This window comes from Panicum virgatum, chromosome 4N, assembly GCF_016808335.1.
Source record: "Panicum virgatum strain AP13 chromosome 4N, P.virgatum_v5, whole genome shotgun sequence".
Classification (NCBI taxonomy): Eukaryota; Viridiplantae; Streptophyta; class Magnoliopsida; order Poales; family Poaceae; genus Panicum; species Panicum virgatum.
Window position 1 is genome coordinate 15960234 of NC_053148.1, and position 15768 is coordinate 15976001.

Sequence of the window (15768 nt, forward strand, 5' to 3'; positions counted from 1 at the left end):
ACTTGTAGCCAAATAACCAGAACAATTCATGTAATCAGACAACTCCTAGAACAAGATTGAATTATATAGGTTAGACCAGAGTATAAAAGAAGCTCAAACTTTAACAATAGGTCTAAAAAGTGATGACTTAGCTACTGTGAATTTTTCTTGATTTTATCTACAAAGAATTAATTCTGAGAAAATAAACAAAACAGACATTATATTTCCAAGATTCATTTTTAGCTCATGTTCTAATCATGAATTTGGGCTCAAACTTCATGAACAAGCTAAACTATTCAAAAAGAACACTCAGAAATATTTTCATGATTTATCATCAACATAAACTATTTATCATAATTAAAGTCTACTAAACAAGGATTAAATCAAAGAATTAGCTACACATGATAACTGACCACGAAATTTTTATAGCAACACTAGTGTCACATGAACAAACCACCATAAAAATTTCAGAGCATAAAAAGGCTTCAAGAAATAATTAAGAGAGAATAAACAACTAGCCTTTATGCACCTAGTAACATAAATCTAATTTTCCACCAAAAAGTTTCAACTAACAACCAGCATATTATGATTCTACTGCATAGAGCTTTTCATAAGGATTCCAGAACAACTGGATTTGCTATTTTACGAATTTTCTACGAATTTATATTGAATTTCAAAGTTTACAGCTAGAAATAACAAAGAGGTCCTAAAAGCACTATTCATCGGAGTCATAGTCTATTCAAACAACCCCCTGGATTTTCTTGAATTTCAACCCGAGGTCCCTGGCTGGGGTTTGAAACAGGGGAGGCGGCGGGACGCCGGAATCCGGCGCCTGGGGTCGTCGGCGGCGAGGGATTCGCAGGGGAAAAGAGAGAGGGGCACAAGAGCTACCTTTGGATGGGCTTGGGGCTCGCGGACGTGGACCGTGGTGGCCTCGCCGCGAAGAGGGGCGGCCGGCGGCGGACTGAACAGGCGGCGGCGGCGTTCCAGTGGGGAAAGGAGGGGGTGGCCGGGTGCAGGAGGTTCAGGGCGGCGATGTGGAGCTGGCTGGGGGGTCTGTGGGGCGCGAGGAAGGACGGAAGGGTGGGCTCTGCGGGAGCCTAGGGGACGACGGCGCTAATGGCGGCGGCGGGCGGGTCTGGACGCCATGGGGAGCTCGGCTTGACGCTTGGAGCAGGGAGGGGAGTAGCGGGGGAGGGAGGAGACTCGTTTGCGAAGCCAAAGGAAGGGAGGAGAGACAGCGAGGTGCGCAAGCAAGCGGGGAATTGGCGCAAGGCACGGCTCGGCGTGTTCGTCGCCGTGGCGCGTTGACGGTCGTCCTCGGCATGCGTGCTGGGAGAGAGTGCCGCGTGGAGAGTCCGAGAAGCTACAGGAGAGGCTAGGGACGGGGCGCGGCGAGGGCACGGCGCGTGGCCGGCGGCCTTGACTCGGCGGCGACCACGGCTCGGCCAGCATTGAACAAAGGAGGGAGAGAGAGAAGAGAGAGAGTAGAGAGAGAGAAAAAGAGATTAACTGATTCAAATTGAGATTTTTCTCAAAAATTCCTTTTGAAACATGGAAAACTCCGAATATGAAAGTTGTAGAGAATTTAAAAACCTACAACTTTTATTTCAGGAAAAAGTTTAATCGATCAATGGTTTAAAAGTTATTTTAAATTTTCGAAAACAACAAATCAAATCTCTTATCATTTCATGTAATTTTTCATATGCCTAATTGCATTGGTGTGAAAGTTATTTGAGGTTCCTGACCTATGCACAAAAACACACATACACATACACACATATGTTATTTTCCAAAAAGAAATGCATAAATTGACTTTCTCTTGTTTATTTAACATGAAACCACATTTAATATTTCTTGCTTAGCATTGTAAAACTCGGAGATGTCACAGCCTACCCCCCTTAAATAGAATCTCATCCCGAGATTCGAGTAACTAGGCTAAGTGTGGAAGGTGTGTGCACCTTGGAGGGAAGCTAGAAAACCACAATAATGTTCATTTAGATAGGTTTCAGTCTCCCAAGTGGCTTCTTCTTCTGTGTGATGACTCCACTGGATTTTGTACATTTTAACTACTTTCCTTCTTGTTACCCTTTCTTTCCGATCCAGAACTTTGATAGGATATTCCACATAGGAAAGGTCCGTCTCTACCCGTATATCCTCTTGTTCGACAATCTCCGTGGGAACTCGGACACTTTTCTTAAGCTGAGAAACATGGAAGATGTCGTGTATGGTGGATAATTGTGAAGGAAGTCTCACTCTATAGGCCACGGGTCCACAAGTTTCGATGATTTCATAGGGACCAACATACCTGGGAGCTAGTTTTCCTTTCACTCCAAATCTTTGTAAACCCCTGGTTGGGGAAACCCGAAGGTATACATGATCTCCAACTTCGAATTGCAAGGGATCTCTTCTTTTGTCGAAATAGCTCTTTTGCCTAGATTGTGCCGCCTTAAGATTTGCTTGGATTACCTTCACTTTTTCCTCTGCCTCAGTTACAAGATCAGGTCCGAATACCACTCGTTCTCCGACTTGCGACCAGCTCAAAGGAGTACGACACCTTCGACCATACAAGGCCTCAAATGGTGCCATTTTCAGACTCTGTTGATAACTATTGTTGTATGAGAATTCGGCTAGAGTTAAGCACTTATCCCAACTCTTGTCAAAGTGAATGACACAAGCCCTCAACATGTCTTCTAGGATTTGGTTTATTCTCTCTGTTTGTCCATCAGTTTGAGGATGATAAGCTGAGCTTCGAATCAGTTTGGTACCAAGAGAAGCTTGCAATTGTTCCCAAAAATGTGCTGTGAATTGAGTACCACGATCAGAAATGATCGTTTTGGGCACGCCATGTAGGCAAACAATGCGATCGAGATAAATCTCGGCATATTTCTTGGCAGTGTAGGTAGTGTGTACTGGAATAAAATGTGCCGTCTTTGTGAGCCTATCCACGATAACCCAAATAGAGTCGTGCTTCTGGGATGTGTTTGGCAATCCAACAATGAAATCCATGCTTATGTCTTCCCATTTCCATGAGGGGATAGACAAAGGTTGAAGAGGGCCGGCTACCTTCATGTGGCTGGCTTTTACTCGCCGACAGGTATCACATTCGGAAACATACTTAGCAATTTCCCTTTTCATCCTAGTCCACCAGAAGTTTTGTCTAAGATCTTGATACATTTTATTACTGCCTGGATGAATGGAGAACTTGGAAAGGTGTGCCTCATCGAGGATTTGCTTTCGGAGCTCATGATTCTTTGGAACGACTATGCGGCTTTCGAACCATAGAATTCCATTGTGGTCTTGGAGGAAACATTTATATTTTTCTTCCCCGTGGGAGAGCTTCTGCTTGATGATCTTAACACCTTCATCATGTAGTTGCGCCATGATAATTTGATCGTGAAGAGTTGGTTCAATGGAAATGTGGTTTAAAGTGCCTTGGGGAATTATTTCCAAATTGAGTCTTCTCATTTCAGAACACAGTGTCTGGTCATAAGATTCCATAGCTAGGCCATTACAATGAGTCTCGCGGCTTAGTGCATCCGCGACTACATTGGCCTTGCCCGGATGGTAGTGCACCTCGAGATCGTAGTCTTTGATTAATTCCAACCATCTTCTTTGTCTCATATTTAGATCGGCTTGGGTGAAGATATATTTGAGACTCTTATGGTCTGTGTAGATATTGCAATGAGTGCCCATAAGATAGTGTCTCCAAATCTTTAAAGCATGAATGACGGCTGCTAACTCGAGATCATGAGTAGGATAGTTCTGGTCATGGGGCCGAAGAGATCGTGAAGCATAGGCCATGAATCTATTGTCTTGCATGAGCACACAACCAAGACCCGTACCCGACGCGTCACAATACACATCAAAGGGCTTGGCATTATCAGGTTGAGCTAAGACGGGGGCCTTAGTCAGCAACTCCCTTAGAGTGTGGAAAGCTTTCTCACATCTTTCATCCCAGACAAATTTTATTCCTTTCTTCAACAGTTCGGTCATAGGCTTAGCAATTTTTGAGAAGTTCGGAATGAATCGACGATAATATCCAGCTAGACCAAGAAAACTGCGAATCTGATGAACGGAAGCAGGAGGTTTCCAGTCCATCACTTCTTGCACCTTACTAGGATCAACGGCTATGCCTTCCCTGGATATAGTATGACCCAAAAATTTCACCCTGTCTAACCAAAATTCACATTTGGAAAACTTAGCATATAATTTATGATCTCTGAGGCGTTGAAGAACAATGCGCAAGTGTTGGGCATGGTCCTCTTTATTCTTGGAATAAACAAGGATGTCATCAATGAAAACCAAGACAAACTTGTCAAGATCAGGCATGAACACCGAATTCATATGGTACATGAAATAAGCAGGTGCATTTGTAAGGCCAAAGGACATGACTAAATATTCATATAGTCCATATCTTGTAGAGAAGGCGGTTTTAGGAATATCACAGGGTCGGATTTTGATCTGATGATATCCAGAGCGAAGATCCAACTTTGAAAACACCCTAGCTCCAGCCAACTGATCAAATAAAACATCAATGCGGGGGAGAGGATATTTATTTTTGATTGTCACCGCATTGAGAGGCCGGTAGTCCACACACAACCTCAAACTATCATCCTTTTTCTTCACAAATAGGGCCGGACAACCCCAAGGTGATGCACTAGGGCGAATAAAACCTTTGTCAAGAAGTTCTTGAAGTTGAATCTTTAATTCGGCCAATTCCTTAGGTGGCATTCTATAGGACCTCTTTGAAATAGGTGCAGTGCCTGGCTGCAACTCAATAACAAACTCTATGTCCCTATCCGGTGGCATTCCTGGCAAGTCATCCAGAAAAACATCGGCAAACTCGCATACCACTGGGATTTCTTCTAATCTGGATTCGCTCATGGCATATGCACAAGAATTGGGGCACTCTTGGGAGGGCAAATAAAGAGTAGTGGCTCCATATTTTGGTGAATTTATTTCAACAGCTCTCGAGGGAACATCTAACATGACCTTATGTTGAGTCATCCATTCCATTCCCAAAATAATATCCATGCCTTCCAGCGGCAAAAGGATGAGGTCGGTTTTAATGACTATACTTCCCAATTTGATTGGTACAAACGGTATAACCTGGTTGGAAGCAATTTTACCACCCGGTGTTGATATCATATAAGAACTTTTTGTGTGGCAAAAATCCAAACCCAGTTTTGCACCAAATTTTGCACTAATGAAACTGTGGGATGCTCCGGAATCAAATAATATAACTGCAGGCTTATTGCGGATAGAAAATATACCCGTCATTACTGGCGCTCCCTCAGGTAGTTCTGCAAGAGTGGTGAAGTTGACCCGACCTTGCCTGACCTAAATGGCCTGCCTTCTTCCTTTGTTCTGATTGTTCTGAGTAGAACCTTGACCCTGGTTTTGTTTCTTAGGCTGAGGACACTCTCGGGCGAAATGAGCTGAACTCCCACAGTTGAAGCAACGATTTTTATCACCTGGACGGGCTGGTGGTGGGGCAATTGGCCTGGGACCAGTTAGCTGAGGAACAGGGGGTCGCATTACACCCTGCTGCTGTGGCGGCCTAAAAATCCAACGCCCTGGCTGAGGGGCCTTCTGAGGGGTTGTAGAAGAAACATTCTGCACAAAACGATACCTCGGTGACTGAGCACTCGAGGGTCCAGGTGGAGCCTTTCGCTTCTTCTCAGCACGATGAGCCACAATGCAATCGTCTTGTGTAATTGCCAGATTAACCAGCTCATTATATGTGTCGACCCTAATAGGATTCAGACGTTCCTTGAGCTTGGTATTGAGTCCTCTGCGAAAGCGGTCATGCTTCTTAATATCTGTGTCAGCATGATAGCCCGCGTACTGACAGAGACCATTAAAAGCTTGGGCATATTGGATAACCGTATGAGTTCCTTGAGTAAGAGCCAGGAACTCATTCAGTTTCCTTTCCATAAGACCCTCTGGAATATGGTGGTCCCTAAATGCATCTTTGAATTCGTTCCAAGTAACAACGTGATCGGCCGGAAGCATGCCATGGTAGTTGTCCCACCAAAGACGAATAGAACCGCGAAGCTGTTGTGCGGCAAAGAGAGTCTTATTTTCCTCCGAACATGGCACCGGAAGTAGTGCAAACTTGGACTCAATTGTGCGAATCCATGCATCTGCATCTAGTGGTTCTTCTGTCCTGTTGAACAAAGGAGGCTGGGTTGCAAAGAATTCCTGATAACCAGCAGCTTGAGGTTGATGGGCGTGGTGTCCAGCTCGCTGCTGCCCTTGGACAAGTTGGCGAAGCAACTCAGTCTGGGCGGACAGGACTTTCGCAAAACCTTGTGGTAGGGGTGGCGGCTGCTGCGATCCACTACCACTCGCATTCACGAAACCCTCCGGATTGCCACGCGTCGATCCCACCATCTGGAACATGCAAAAACTAGCATGAATTATATAACAACATGGACAGAAGGCTATTTGTTACAAGAACAATCACAGCTCACGTTCTATTCAACCAAATCCACCCAACTTTTGACAGCCGAGAGGTAGTTTAACATTCTACACTTTTGTATTCTACTCAAGCACTTCGGCAGATACAGTCCTTTGCTGAGTTCGGTAACTTCCTATATCCAGACACGGCAGACAGAACAGAGTCTAGATAGACCTTAATCGTGAAAAATAACATGTGCTCAGGTGCAAACCTCAGTATTTCCCCATTACCACATGTACTTTTATTGATTTCCAGTTTAAGATCATGATGCATGCACGACCTATTCGTCCTCACAAAACAAACAACTGCCCAATAGCTTTGGACTTACGGGGTTAGCGCCGGTAGCATAGCACAAAATTACGTCTCTCCCTATATATGTCTAGCCGAATTCTAACCGTTCTTAACGTAATCGCGGTTAGTGTACCTGCAAAAGATGCATAGCATCTATATATATGAATATTCACGACTGGACCCTTCGTGCCAGCACTCACGAACGGCCCCCATGTGTCCTACGCCACATGGGTAACGCATATGCAGTTGCCCACATATTCACCCATACATTGCCATTTACTATAGAAACGGCAGCCATACAATTTTTCGCCGTATAGCCAATGTTAACATATGCCACGGAGATAGCGTATTCACGAGTTCCTTTACTCCCAATATAATCGACTGATGATCGATATATTGGCAGCAGCTCAAGTAGGCCACTGCTTGAGCACAGCGTTCGGTTCGCATCACCGACGGGAAGGTCAGTCTCCCTCAGCTGACTGAGTATACTTTACTCCCAATATAGGCAACTGATAGTTGGTATATTGGTAGCACCTCAAGTATGCCATTGCTTGAGGGCAACGTTCGGCTCGCATCACCGACGGGAAGGTCAGACTCCCTCAGCTGACTGAGGATCCTTACCTTCTTACCATAGCGTAGGTGCATCGTTACAGAATTTAAGGGTTGATTGTGCACAAAAATAAGGTCTGACGGAAAGTAAAGTGCTGGAAGTCAGGTATATAATGACATAAGTTAGATAGCCACCTAGTAAATTCCCATAAATTCCCTTAGGGCTTTACGAACTAGGCACCATCCTTAACGAACCAACGTATTTTGCAAACACAATTTTTGTGGTCAAATTTTAATAAAATTCTTCAAAAACTCGTCACTTTCTCTAGTGCACGCTTTGTTCGGCTCTAATACCAGCTGTGGCAGAACCGCCCGACATAAACCGGCTTAAGTGCGCTAACCATCATTGCAAAGGCAATTAGTTTTAACTCGCACAGCAGACGGAGCACATTGGAGGTCCGTCGGGTAAATTCCCGATAAAACCACTTAAACCTGGATCGAACAAAGCAGCATAACTCACGCGAAGGTGAGTCCAGAGATTACAACACCTCACAATATAATACACCACAGAGAGTTTAACATAACTGTAGCATTACAAACCAAGTTCCAAATTACAAAGTACTTTTCGTAAAGCCAACATTAAAGGAAAACACTAGAGTTCTTTATTGCAGCGGAAACGATAAACAATATCTAACGACGATATGGATGTCACGATGAAGCCCGATTCGTGACATCACTCGTTCTTGTTATCGCCGGCCGGGGACGTATCCCACTCCACGGACCAACCAGGCAGGAGAGTGCAAGGCCAGGTCAGACTGGCAAACATGTCCTCCAAAGTATCTCCTGAAACAAAATGAGCCACAAGCAAGGCTGAGTATACTAATACTCAGCAAGGCTTACCCGACTAGGATATACTTAGTCCTCTAACTAGACATGAAAGGCTTCTGGCTTGTGGGGGTTTGTTTTTGCTGAAAAGCCACAAAGAGTAAGTCCTTATTTCAGATTTTTGCTTGCAAGTTCTAGTTTAATTAACCATTCTACATTAGCATCTATCCAATAGCATACATGGTGGAAAACAATTATCTTTCATCATCCAACAATATTCATCATCATATACATTCCACTTATTACTCTATGTGGCCAAAGGGTCAAGCAGTCTCAATAACCGGTGAGAAACGGACGATTCGAATCGAATTTGTTAACCTGGCCAGGCAGACCTAAACACATGTCACGTGGTTACTCCCAGGGTCACACGTGCAACTTTTCCCTTCAATTCCCGCTTCACGGAACAGGCCCACCGCCCTCGACTACAGAGCCTGGCTCTGTACCCGTCATTAGCTAGATGAGACCGATGTCAAGACAGTGGGAAGGTATGTTCCGGCCTCGGTTCAATCCAGTACTTAAGCTTACCGATTACCATATTCTCGGCATGTATCTAGTACGTTCAAACGCTTAACCACCACTACCACACACTGCGGCCTTATCACATTTCACTAAACAGATGGGGTCATTCCAGGTATCACCACCCCGCCCGTAGACCATATAGTTGTAGCAGGTAATAAACAACCAACTACTATAATTTCTCGTGAGTGACAGGAAATCACTCGACTTCTACCGAACCATTAGCATAGCTAACTAGCGACCTACACATACTAGTGTTCAAGCATCGGTACCTAGGATCATGCAACTAAGGTTCCAGTCAACTCCTGTAACTTAAATGCACAAGTAGATAAGAACAATAATAAGTTGCATAATTTAAAAAAAAGAAGGACATGCTCCGGGGCTTGCCTTCCTGGGCGTAACTCGATCCGGGCTCTTCCGAAATCGGGTTCGGGTCTTCAGTAACTTCAGTTAGATTCACCTGAGCTTCACGCTGCTCACTCTCGGACTCGGGCACCAGCTCGTATGTTCCATCAGCGAGAGTGGTAGTATCTATATGAGATGCACATGGGTGAGTTGTTGTGATGATAACAACTTATAGCTTGCTTCACTATAAAGTTGTAAATCAAACAAAACCCGAAGTTAAAGAGTGAAACACTTCCATTCATATTTTACTGGGTAATTGTTTATATAGTAGTAACTCAACATATCTAACTACACAAGGCATCATGATCAACACACAAGAAAGCTATACTAACTTCCGAAACAAGTGGGAGTAGTTTCCTATAGCAACTAAATCATGGTTTATTAATAAATCAACAACTCAGCACACATACAGTAGTAAATTCAACAAAAATTACATCAAGCATAAGGTAAACAGAAATAGCTATCCTGCAAAATTCATCCCAAAACTTGTAGCCAAATAACCGGAACAATTCTTGTAATCAGACAACTCCTAGAAAAAGATTGAATTATATAGGTTAGACCAGAGTATAAAAGAAGCTCAAACTTTAACAATAGGTCTAAAAAGTGATGACTTAGCTACTGTGAATTTTTCATGATTTTATCTACAAAGAATTAGTTCTGAGAAAATAAACAAAACAGACATCATATTTCCAAGATTCATTTTTAGCTCATGTTCTAGTCATGAATTTGGGCTCAAACTTCATAAAAAAGCTAAACTTTTCAAAAAGAACACTCAGAAATATTTTCATGATTTATCATCAAGATAAACAATTTATCATAATTAAAGTCTACTAAACAAGGATTAAATCAAAGAATTAGCTACACATGATAACTGACTACGAAATTTTTATAGCAACACTAGTGTCACATGAACAAACCACCATAAAAATTTCAGAGCATAACAAGGCTTCAAGAAATAATTAAGAGAAAGAATAAACAACTAGCCTTTATGCATCTAGTAACATAAATCTAATTTTCCAGCAAAAAGTTTCAACTAACAACTAGCATATTATGATTCTACTGCATAGAGCTTTTCATAAGGATTCTAGAACAACTAGATTTGCTATTTTACGAATTTTCTACGAATTTATATTGAATTTCAAAGTTTACAGCTAGAAATAACAAAGAGGTCCTTAAAGCACTATTCATCTGAGTCAGTCTATTCAAACAACCCCCTGGATTTTCTTGAATTTCAACCCGAGGTCCCTGACTGGGGTTTGAAACAGGGGAGGCGGCGGGACGCCGGAATCCGGCGCCTGGGGTCGTCGGCGGCGAGGGATTCGCAGGGGAAAAGAGAGAGGGGCACAAGAGCTACCTTTGGATGGGCTTGGGGCTCACGGACGTGGACCGTGGTGGCCTCGCCACGAAGAGGGGCGGCCGGTGGCGGACTGAACAGGCGGCGGCGGCGTTCCAGCGGGGAAAGGAGGGGGTGGCCGGGTGCAGGAGGTTCAGGGCGGCGATGTGGAGCTGGCTGGGGGGTCTGTGGGGCGCGAGGAAGGGCGGAAGGGTGGGCTCCGCGGGAGCCTAGGGGACGGCGGCGCTAATGGCGGCGGCGGGCGGGTCTGGACGCCATGGGGAGCTCGGCTTGACGCTTGGAGCAGGGAGGGGAGTAGCGGGGGAGGGAGGAGACTCGTTTGCGAAGCCAAAGGAAGGGAGGAGAGCCAGCGAGGTGCGCAAGCAAGCGGGGAATTGGCGCACGGCACGGCTCGGCGTGTTCGTCGCCGTGGCACGTTGACAGTCGTCCTCGGCGTGCGCGCTGGGAGAGAGTGCCGCGTGGAGAGTCCGAGAAGCTACGGGAGAGGCTAGGGACGGGGCGCGGTGAGGGCATGGCGTGTGGCCGGCGGCCCTGACTCGGCGGCGACCACGGTTCGCCCAGCATTGAACAGAGGAGGGAGAGAGAGAAGAGAGAGAGTAGAGAGAGAGAAAAAGAGATTAACTGATTCAAATTCAGATTTTTCTCAAAAATTCCTTTTGAAACATGGAAAACTTCGAATACTAAAGTTGTAGAGAATTTAAAAACCTACAACTTTTATTTCAGGAAAAAGTTTAATCGAGCAATGGTTTAAAAGTTATTTTAAATTTTCAAAAACTACAAATCAAATCACTTACATTTCATGTAATTTTTGTCACTTTTACCCCTAAGGTTCAACTAGACATTGATTAATCTTTTCATGGTGAACATGTCTATTCGTTTTCATATGCCTAATTGCATTGGTGTGAAAGTTATTTGAGGTTCCTGACCTATGCACAAAAACACACATACACATACACACATATGTTATTTTCCAAAAAGAAATGCATAAATTGACTTTCTCTTGTTTATTTAGCATGAAACCACATTTAATATTTCTTGCTTAGCATTGTAAAACTTGGAGATGTCACATGCAGGTATCGAGTGCTTCTGAAGACGTTCATCGAGTGCTTCAAGTGCTTCTGGAATCCTCCAATGCCTTGTCGAGTGCTTCGAGTAGTCTTCCGAGTCCTTTTTCTGGCTGCGTCGAGGCTATGAGGTGCTCAAGCCCCGAATCTTCTTTTATATGGTGCGCGATGAACTCGCGCTCCATATGGAGTAGCCCCCAAGCCTAAGGTTGAGTCATAGAATCAGGCTGAGGATCAAAAAAATCTCCAAAAAATCTTCCAAATCTTGTAGTTGCCATTTGAGAAAAATATGCCTTTTATGTGCCATACTCTGCAGCCCCCGAGCCTTGAATCATAATCCCAAAATTTGAAATTAAGCATCAAAGTCGTGGCACAAAAAATAGATTTAACTGGCGCGTGATCCTTCAGCTATCGGGTAATAACAAAATTGCCATTGATCGGATTATTTTACCAAACGTCGAAATCTAGGGTTTCATCTCCTCATTAGTCAAAGCTGCCGCCATCCCCATATCCTCAAGTCGTCAGCTTCTAGATCCAAACTTAAAAACCTTTGTTTTCCATCAGCAAACTTCCTAGCCTCAAGGATGTCTCCCAAGAAGGCGGCGAGCAAGTCGAAGGAGGCCCAAGCTGATCCATTGGAATCAGCGGAGCAAAAGGCGTGGAGACCGAGTAAGTGCACTGACTTCCACCTTCATGGACTTGTGAAAGAGGGGCTGCTGCAACCACGCGATAAGATGCAGTGGCGGAGGGCCATAGGAGATGTTTCACCCCGGGAGGAATCCCAAGAAATTGTTACTTTCCATTCCTTTGTTCCTTGCGGATTTGCGATTCCTGCATCTAATTTCTTCTGCGGTCTTCTGCATTACTAGGGGATTCAGGTACACCACCTGACCCCAAATTCCATTCTTCACATCTCTATCTTTGTCCATTTGTGTGAAGCATATCTGGGGATTGAGCCCCACTTTGATATATTCCGTTATCTTTTCCACTTGAAACCTCAACCCAATAGTTCTTCAGTAGATATCATAGGCGGGGCCGGGGTGCAGTTGCGCCAGGGAGTAGGAAAAAAGTATATCCCTTACAAATTAACCGGGAAGGTAATCGACTAGAAAGATTTTTGGTTCTATGTCGAAAACCAAACGCCGGCCCTCCCTACTAGAACTCCCGGACCCCCGATTCCAAGGGCAAGTTGGAATGCAAAGGTAGATGATCTTGTTCAAGTTAATCAACTGCTGGACATAATCGACCAATTGAAGAAAAAGAAGATTACTGGAGCTTCAGTAGTTTATAATTGGGCGATGAGGAGGATTCAGCCTCTGCATAAGCGAGCAAATCTTGGATTCGATTATTCTGGCAAAAGTGATCCTTCCCGATTCAATTTCGCAAAAAATCTCTGAGACTGACGCTCGACATCTTGTAAGTCGAGTACTTGATGAAGTAGAAACGAGACCAGTTCTGGGAGAAGACTTTCGACACGGCAGTCAACCTTGAGAGGTAGAGTAAAGTAGTCGATTCGATTGAATAACGAGTACTTTATCTCTTGTAGGTCTTTTAATTCCAAACTTAATGTGCAGATTAACCGTAGTAGTTATTAAAAAAAGCCTCCTCTGCCTGAAGTTGTGCCTGCTGCACAAGCTAACCCAAGTCTGCATCATACCCTTTCTTGTATGTTTGAATAATTCTCACAAGTAGCTGCTAACAAAGGTGTTTGCTTTGAATTGTTATCAGATCCATCGGGAGGAGAAGGTGATGGCACTGAGCAGGTACCACCTGTTCAGGAGGATGCCCTTCCGCTCAGTCCTACTCCTACCGCGAGTGCAGCAGAGACGCACAAGCGGAAGGCAACCGCTACCGAAGAGGACAACAGGTATGTGTTGGAACTTTCAGTTGCAGATAAGCATGTCCCATGTTGATGTCAAACTTTCTTGTGCTTCATAGCCCCCGGCCAGAGAAGCGTGTGCGAGAAGCATCGCCGCCTCCCGCAGCTAGTCCTATTCCGGCGAGGCCACCGTCACCAGTGAGTACTAGTTGTGCAGCCGCCCAACAAGTGGATATGCTAGCTAAGCCCAAGGCCAAGGCGTCGGGTGCTGCAGGGGCGATTGTACCCCTGAAAGTGCTGAGGCCCAAGAAGCTCCCGATAAAGAAGTCGACCAGGTAGGTGTTGCTGGATTGATAAATTTTCCATTGATTATGCCTTGCGATTGATTCTTTACTAAATGAAACTTGTGCTTGTAAGCAGCAAAGCAGTCGATTTGGGTTTGGGGGGTATTAAGGCAACTGTATCTATCCCAGCCCCCGGGCCTAAAACTTCAGAAGCTTTGTCTAGAGCTACTTCAAGTCGGCCTGCAACATCCACAGAGGTGGCTTTCGAGGCTGAATCAGCGAAGCAGAAGGAAGTGGAGGTCGCTGCTCCAGGCATGGGTGCTGGTTCCCAGCCATGTAGTTACTGTTGTCCTGATTTAATTTTTCCATAGCCTCGCGAATTTAATCCATTTTTTGATGTCGTGTAGATTCCGCCGCATCAGGGGAAGACAAAACTATGAGCCTTATTCTCCATGATGCCAGTGTGCTTCCGCTAAGCGAGCAGGTCATTCCTGAGAGATAACAAGAATTGCCAAAGCTGCTGGTGAAAGAGGCTACATTGTATAAAGAAGAACTGCTCAAGTGCCAAAAGTTCTTAAGTGTAAGTATGCAATCCACTTGTACTTATCTGGTCGGGTAGTTGGTTAGGTTAATTCGGTTCTTCTATTATAGGAATTTGCCGAACAAGCTGCCACTAGAGCTAAAGGACTCGTCCAAGCTGGAGAAGATCGGCAATTTGCTACTAATCAAGGGCGTCAACTACAAAAGATTACAGATCTTCAAGGAGAGCTGGAGAAGCTGAAGACAGAAACTCCATGCAGATTGGTCGCCTGCAGGAAAAGAACAAGACTTTGCAGGAAAAGAACAAGACTTTGCAGGAGAAGAGCAAAAAATTGACGAAGGACCACAAAGGTTAGTCTCTGCTAACACTACTCCCTGTAGTCAAGAAGTAGTCGATTGGTTGATCCATCGACTGCATCGGTACTTATTTCATCCTTCGTTCATACAGAGCTCAAAACTTTGTTAATGTCAAAGGAAGATCTGGTGACTGATCTGACAAATCTTGTGTACCTTCGCACAGATGAGATGGAGAAATTGTCCAAGATCTAGGCAGACAGCGACAAGCAGCTTGTTGATTGTATGCAAAAAATCAAGGACTTGGCGGCTGAAAGGGATGCCCAAGCCAAGGAACTAGCCGATCTCAAGATGGCGGCGCAAGCGGTAGTGGATATGGTGGATCCGGTCGAGGATGGAGCTGCTGGAGAAAAATCTTTAATGGAGCGACTACTTGGCGCCCCCAGATGATTACCAGCTACTTATCCGAAACATCCAAGCAGTACATGGCGCACATCTTGGGATTGGTGAAGTCTTATTGGCCGGCGGCAGATCTGGCTCCACTCAGCGATGGATTAGCAGCAGGGTATTCAGAGGAGCAATTAGCTCAATATGTTGAAGATCTAAAGCCCGTAGGTGATAAGATTGTAGAAAGCCTAGAACAGCCAGCAGAGGATGATGCTTGAACTTTGTCTTTGTCCGTTGTGGTACTTTTGTTACTGTGGTCCGCTACTGACTGTATGACGCACTTTTACTTTGATGTATACCTTTTATGTTAGTGTTGTGTCGAGTCCAACTTTTCTTGTTGTCGCATAGTTTAAAGGCAGTGCTTCTGTTGCGCATGTGAGTGCCTTTGTTTGTTGTGTCACGGGTGCCCTGTAGACTTGGCTTGGTTGTCTACAAATAGGACCATCCTAGCCCTTTGAGGCATTGCAACCAAAACATGGCTCGATTAGAGGATTTGTTCAAGCATCCGTCTCGTCCTCCGGATAGGTTGAATAGGTTAGCAAACCAGAGGTGCTAGAAGAAAACTTACGAGCGACGAGGGGTCTTTGTGTAGATGAAACTTCCACCTCCACCCCCTCTAAGTTGTTCATCCAGAGGATGTCGGAACAGCGGCCTTGGGAATGGGTGGGTTTTAGTGATTTCCGGTAGACTAGTGGCGTCATACTCTTCACTAGTCTTTCATGTAGTTGTTGAAATCCTGGAACTGACTGGACCTGAGCTGGTGGAAGGTTCCTCACATGGAAGACTGCTGGAGGAGTTGGCAAAGCAACGGAACTCCGGTCTTCTCCCCATAGGGAGAAGTTTACCCTTTGTCGCAAGGTGAGCCGGAAGGAGGT

At 44.8% G+C, this 15768-nt stretch overlaps 1 long non-coding RNA gene across 1 annotated transcript; it reads left to right on the forward strand.

Moving 5' to 3' along the window:
- The first annotated feature begins 12007 nt into the window (after positions 1 to 12007).
- LOC120669001 lies at positions 12008 to 15201 on the forward strand. Its single transcript, XR_005672653.1, has 6 exons — positions 12008 to 13376; positions 13448 to 13663; positions 13749 to 13930; positions 14020 to 14192; positions 14264 to 14503; positions 14673 to 15201. It is a non-coding gene; the product is annotated as an uncharacterized LOC120669001 (long non-coding RNA).
- Positions 15202 to 15768: the final 567 nt, after the last annotated feature.